At 39.2% G+C, this 6,948-nt stretch overlaps 1 long non-coding RNA gene across 1 annotated transcript; it reads left to right on the forward strand.

The window, feature by feature from the left end:
* Nucleotides 1–1,983: 1,983 nt before the first annotated feature.
* On the forward strand, nt 1,984–5,564 carry LOC137244367 (uncharacterized). The gene is made up of 4 exons (XR_010950932.1): nt 1,984–2,087; nt 2,146–2,210; nt 2,309–2,455; nt 2,749–5,564. It is a non-coding gene; the product is annotated as an uncharacterized lncRNA (long non-coding RNA).
* The last annotated feature ends 1,384 nt before the right edge of the window (nt 5,565–6,948 follow it).

A 6,948-nucleotide genomic window follows, 5' to 3' on the forward strand; every position in this document is an offset into this window, starting at 1 on the left:
CATTTCTATTTCCGTATCCATACTTTGGACAGTCAACTCTAAGGCCAATCTCTTTATAGAATGCATCCTGAATTATTTTTTTTCTCCTGTTTTGTTTCTCCTTACATGTTGTATTGTCGTCGAAAACTTCTCCTTGTTGTGGTAGTGTATAAGCCAGCTTCAAAACATATTCCATACATCTTATCTTAACAAGAGATTTTCAAAGTCCTTTTGGCTCTTCTTACAACTTGGACATTTCATTGTAGATGTCGTATTTGGTATAAGTTAAAAACTTTTCCATCGACCATTGTTAGAAGAAAATCATGCTTTATTGTAATGACATTCCCCTCTTCAATTTCAATTATTGTTGGTTCTAATTTGACAATTTGATTTTTTATATCACTCACTCTTGGCTTGAGTAATTTTTTTGTATCCAGGTAAAATATCGGCATTACGTTGCAATAATGACTTACGCAATATAATATTATTTTTCTTCGTTAAACCAAGATCTATGAACAGCGTCAAAGCTTCTTCGGGAGTGTATTTCACTGGACTTACTACCGCAACTGTTTCTGTTATATGAGACTTCACGTTTTCTTCGCCTTTTTTATATTTAATAGCCAGTGCTTCTGAAAGATGAGTCGTGGCCATAGCTTTTGTTGTATCAGACAGCTTCCTTTTCCTTGTGTAGGTAGAACCCTCTTCTATGGGTTTTGTTGGTCTCCCTCTGGTTGGATTGGTTGACGTGCTAGGCGTTTCTTCGTCCAAAAAAGTTTTGTCAGCTAGCCACTTTTCATGCTTACTTAGAAATTTTGAATTGTTACGATAGACGTCCTTTTTCTTTCTATCATAATGTATTGTACACCACTTTTCATGCTTACTTAGAAATTATGAATTGTTACGATAGAAGACCTTCCATTTTCTTTCTATCATATTGTATTGTACACCAATTTTTTCTTCCAGGCCTTCCTTTTCTTTAATGCTTGTTTCACTCGCTAATTCTCTCATAATAGCCTCAACAAAGTCCCGTCTTGACTTTGTAGATTTAAACACCTCAAATAGTTTCAAGTTTTCTAGATACATATTAGAATTAGCTTCGAGTGTATCTGACTAAATATTAAACTGTGAACTATATTTAAAAATACTATTGACTTTATTTAAGTAAACAGAATACTTAGTTCCTTAATCTCCAAAAGACAAATGAAAATGTGCATTGTATGATGGATAGCTTTGTATACCTACTCAAATTATTAAAATGAATTTCAGGTATACAATTCTTAACTAAAAAAATGTATGTTGTTAACAAGTTCCAATAACAAAAACGACCCTACGCCGTACTGGATTATATATACCTGCTAAGGCGCGTATTTATGCCCAGGTTGTTTAACTTTATTTGATGTAAAAAGTGAAGTTGCAGCTTGACGCAGGTAGACTTTATGAATTTAGGTAACTGAATATTTCTCAAATAACTACTGTTAATTTGACGGAGCACATATTTTAACATTTTTTTCTTCCATCAAAATTTTAAAAAGGGCCTAAAAATAGGCATTTCGAAAAACAGGTATATCCGCCAACTTTTAACAAAAAAAAAAAAAACAATTTTTTTTGTATCAATCCTAAATTAAATTATCTTTAATCGCTTTATAAGAAAACGACAACCGGCCGCCTTATTTAATCACAAAACCATTTTAAATACAACAAAAAAGAAGAAAAATTTCAAATTTTTCCCAATGTTTAAAATCAGTCAACTTTGAGCTCTACCTGGTAAACTATAATTTTCTGTGAGAAAACAGTTATATATTCTTGATCCCTGGAAAATTCTCTATTAGAAACATGTATTAGATTTAGTGAACTTTTTTTTGATTTTTGCCATGATTTAACGGCAGAGGCGCCACTGTGCGACGTTGAACGCACGTACGTACGTAGGCCGGAACGCAGAAATTAGAAAAATTTAAATGTTTTCCATAAGAACGTGTCAGTTGATCGCTCTCTCTTTATACATAGTTACCTGGTAAACTTTTGCACGCTAATTTTTACCGTTTGCAGTTTTTATGCAAAAACACCTAATTAAAGTTTGAAATATTTTGGAAATAATTCGAAATAATTGTGTAAGAGTGCAAACTATAAATATGTAATGTATTTTTACTTAGTTAATATTAATTCCAGCCTTTTACAACATCAAAAATTAAAATAGAAAAAGTTGATATTTCCATAAGCATGCACTCAAACAGGTAAATGCAAACATTGTGTCAAATATAAGCAAACAAACAAGCACCAACATTTTAAAATTATTAATTACATTAGTTCTTTTTGTGCAAATTATTTTCAGTTCCATTGACTAAAATGAATGATGAAATGCTAATTTCATTGGGGGAGGCGCATCCCGAGCTCTTTGATAATTGCAATCCATATTACAAATTAGCAGCAAGGAAGGCCACTTTATGGGAGCACATTGGCCAGCAGATGAATACAAGTGGTGAGTCCAAGTTGTTTTAGTGATTCGAGGACAGAGGTGGACTGCCCAAACACGTCCAATAAAAAAAAACGCGTTTTCAACAAAATTATGAAAACGCAGCAGCCACATGAAAAAATGTTTTTGCAAATGTCTCTTGAACCAATTTTTCCGCTTTTGGATTATTGATACGGAATTCAAAACGCCGCCTGTGATACGACTCCCGACATTTTTGGTCATGTTTCAGCAGTCGACCATTGTTGTAGAATATTACCATAAAATGATATTAAAATTAATTATTTTCATTTCCTATTCAGGTGATACATGCATGCATAGGTGGACATGTCTCCGCGACAGGTATGGCCGGGAATTACGGAACTCTACAGCGGCATCGGGCAGTGGTGCCCGACAATAGTACCTGCTAGATTCGTTAGGTTTTTTTAAAAATCACGTTGTTCCCCGACCGTAGGTTAGGTGGTAGCTGCCCTGATGAGGATAGCTCACTTGGACAACATGAAGGTCCGCTGTGATACCACACACACCAAAAATAACGGTGACTTAGATCTAGCTACTTAGAGAATCGTTGGATAGCAACGATAAAGCTCCAAATTATACCGATCTCAACTTTGGATAAATCCTCGGGAGATCCAATTGAGTCGCGACCGAAGTACTTTCGCCTAGTTCTAGCAAAAGCTGGGCATAAAGTGATTTGGTGATTCCACCTCATCATCCTCCATACAGCTGCATCAGGATGGAGTTTCCATTATATTGAGGCGTACCGCATGGATACCCATGGGACAGTGCCCTGTCAAAACCCCGATGACCATTGATAGATGAGCCTTAGTGAACCAAATTATTTCAGCAGACCTCCTGCCATCCACTTTCGGCCAGAGAGATCTTCCTACCCTGCAAGACGTGGTGTCCGCCCAACGCTTGCTGAGCTGACTCGAGGCCCAGCTATGGAGGAGCAATCCAGCGGGATCCCGAAATCCCTTAGGTCATCTTCATCCGGTTCAGTTTTACCGATGCGGGCTAAGAGATCCGCTTGACAGTTACCGGGATATCACTATGGCCCGGGACCCAGATAATCTTAATTGTAAAATATTTCGATGCAACCGCAAGCGAGGTCAGGCACTCCCAGACCCCCCTCGATCGCACTGTAGTTAAGCTCAAGACCTTGATAGCCGCTTGGCTCTCTGAGAAGATGTTAAATTCCCTAACCGTATCAGCACTGGATAGCATTCCATCCACCGCATCCTTAATCGCAGCAACTTCCGCATGGAATACACTGCAGTGATCAGCCAACTTAACTTGCGGCTTACATTTAGCTCTTGATAAAAGACCCCCCGCCAACCTTTCCATCCAGCTTCGACCCATCCGCGAACAAGTTAACCGGTACCATGCCCAGATATTTCCTCTTCCCCACAGCATGACGTTCAGTGCCAAGGTAGGTGTTGTTCTGAGAGCGCCACTGATACTGATCAGCGCCGTCCGTTGCACGGACATTAACATTTTGGAGGTGCTCGCCGTATCCAGTGCTTTCCACCAGACCAGCACCCCATATAGCAGAACCAGTTTGACCACCATCTCATAAAGCCAGTGTACTACTCGTGGCAAGAGTCCCCATCTCTTTCCGATAGCCCCTCTGCAGCAGTACAAGGCAATGGCGGCCTTCCTGGCCCGATCTTCCACATTGGGTCTCCAGGACAGTTTCGTGTCCAAAACAATCACCAAATATTTAACCCTATCAGAAAGTACCAACGCCTCTGACTAGGATAGCGAGGTCATCTGCATAGGCAACCACCCGACAACCATTGCCTTCCAGCTCCACAAGAAGCTCGTTGACTACCACAACCCAGAGGAGAGGAGATAGGACACCCCCCTGTGGCGTGCCCCTGCACACCTTCCCCTTAATTATAGCTCCTCCCAACTCCGCTGCGACAAAGCTGCCGCATATAAGTTTGCTAATAAATTCAAACAGAGCCGTCTCGACTCCTAAACCCACCAGAGCTGTTTCGATTGCCTTCGGTAAGACATTGTTAAAAGCCCCCTCGATGTCTAGAAAGGCACCAAGAGCATTCTCTTTGTGTTCTAGAGACCCCTCTATTTGCTTTACAATCGAATGGAAAGCCGTTTCCGTCGATCTGCCCTTGCAGTAAGCATGCTATGAAGCCGACAGTAACCCCCGAGGTAGCCTTTCCCGTAGGTACAGGTCAATCAAGCGCTCAAATGTCTTAAGAAGAAACGACGAGAGATTGATTGGCCTGAAATCCTTAGGTGATACATGAGAGCTTCTGCCGGCCTTCGGAATGAAAATAACCCTAACCGTGTGCCAAGACTTCGGGATATAGTTAAGCCTCCGCAAGTAGAACATACATTTTAAATAAAGATAATTATGTTGTCTTATCTACAAACATATATTTATTGTTGGGTACGTTCTTCGCAAAACGTGTGTCTGGAACCACGAATTGCCACGCAGTCATCTGCCGTGTCCCAGCCTCTCATTTCACCACCAATTCCATCACCTGTACCATCTAATTTTACTAAGGTAGTTGAATCCATACCTTCACCATCATCGTTGGACAATGTTGGGACAGCGCCATATGCCTCCCCCACCGGAAATATACCAACTACTTCCCCATCGCAGCACTTTAACACGCCCTTTAGCCCTTAGTAGTTAGATTTGTCGACGTCGTCGTCATCTTCACAACTACAGAGCGGACAAGATTCTTCGCCATCTCAGGCAATTCCACAAACTCGAAAGTCTACTACGAGAAAACGCGGGAATAATGCTGACGTCGCAAAAAGAATCTGTGAAGCTATTGAGCTCTTCAAAAAAAAAGTGCCTCCGAGTGGAAGAAGCAGGCAATCCAGTTGTGGATTCATTTGGAAAAGTGATTACATCAATGGTTTCGCAAATGGCATCTGCGAAACAGTCCCGAGCAATGCAACGGATTATGGAGGTGTCATTCGAGGTGCAGCAGGAACCGGAATAGTTTTTTCCTGCCGAATAATTAATGGAAGAATAAATTTTAAGTTTTTTTACTTTTATATTTTTTTAAATTTATATTTATACATGGATTAACCATTTAGCTATACAGCGGTGGTAAATGGTTAGCGCAGCATGCCTAAAGCGTACTGATGATGAAGGCTTAGCACCCTTCGAAATGGATCTATCTGCGCAGCTATGGCAGGTTGTCTGAAAAATTTTCTACTTACTATTCCAAAAACAAAATAAAATTTTTCAAATTTAGAAAAATTAAAAAATAACAATAATTATCATTAGAAAAAAATTATTGTTCTGGGGGCCTACTCTGTATTGCGATGCGAAAGGCAGTGCGATGTGAAAATAAATTGCGATGCGAAAGGTAATTGGAACTCTGTAGCGCTATCGCATCGCTAACAATGTCGCTTTTTTATTTTTCGCTAATTTTTTGCTTGAGTATGCATCACTGACCAAACTCAAAGAAAGAGAACAAAAGAAACAAGGCGATTACAATTTCGGCAAACGATTAATTTTTGTTAAACAAATTAAAAAAAGGATTCTGTAGCATTATGGAACGATTTAAATGAAGAAAGGATTGATTTAAATGAAGAAATCCTCCCAGTTCAGAAATTGAACTGGAAGAAGTGAACGTGATAAATACAGAAAACGTGGAAAATCATGGAATGGGAAATATTGCTAGTTTTATCAGAGAACAAATAAAAAATGACATGATTTCAAATAGAAATGCTTTATAAAAAAGTTGTTTCGATTTAATTGTTATTTATTTATGTGTTTTAAGTCCACTAGGATTACAAATTGTTGCTTTTGTGTTTGTTTTGTTTTTTGAGTTGTCCTATATATTTTTAAATGAATATAAAGATATCAATTTATAAAATCATCAATTAATACTTACATATTTGAACAATGCGAATGCCTATTACTTGTAGCAAGAAAAATGCGAAAATAAATGCTGTTTGACATTCGCTTTCGCTCTACAGAGTGCCGGCAATGCGAAAAGGGAGAAAAATTGCGAATGGGCAAAATGTGAATGCGAAAGTCAAAATATACATGCGAATGTCAAGATACAGAGTACCGATTTTGCGATTTCGCGTATTTTTTCTTTCGCATCGCAATACAGAGTAGGCCCCCTGGCCTTGAGCTCGATTCGAACCTTGAATGATTTATCAATAGGCCGATAAAAACAAAAACAATTGTTAAATCCAGAAATATTTTCACGATTCGGGGCCTGGTTAGACATTCAGAGTACCAGTACACTTATACATATGGACCACTTGTGGCTAGGTCGATGGCATCTTGGAATGGCACAGCTCCCTCATTTACGAAATACTCTGCAAGCCGGCCACGGAGTCTAAACGCATTAGTAGGCCCTCTACGTTCTGCTGATCGGAGTGGTGTCAAAGAGCGCCGACTTTCTATTTCGCGGCTTTGATCATTCTGCATGATAAAATTATGTAAGGCAAGGCATGCCAAAATTATTTTTTCACAATTTTCAGGGGCACATTCAATTGTT

Source organism: Eurosta solidaginis, chromosome 1, assembly GCF_040869045.1.
Source record: "Eurosta solidaginis isolate ZX-2024a chromosome 1, ASM4086904v1, whole genome shotgun sequence".
NCBI classification, from domain to species: domain Eukaryota; kingdom Metazoa; phylum Arthropoda; class Insecta; order Diptera; family Tephritidae; genus Eurosta; species Eurosta solidaginis.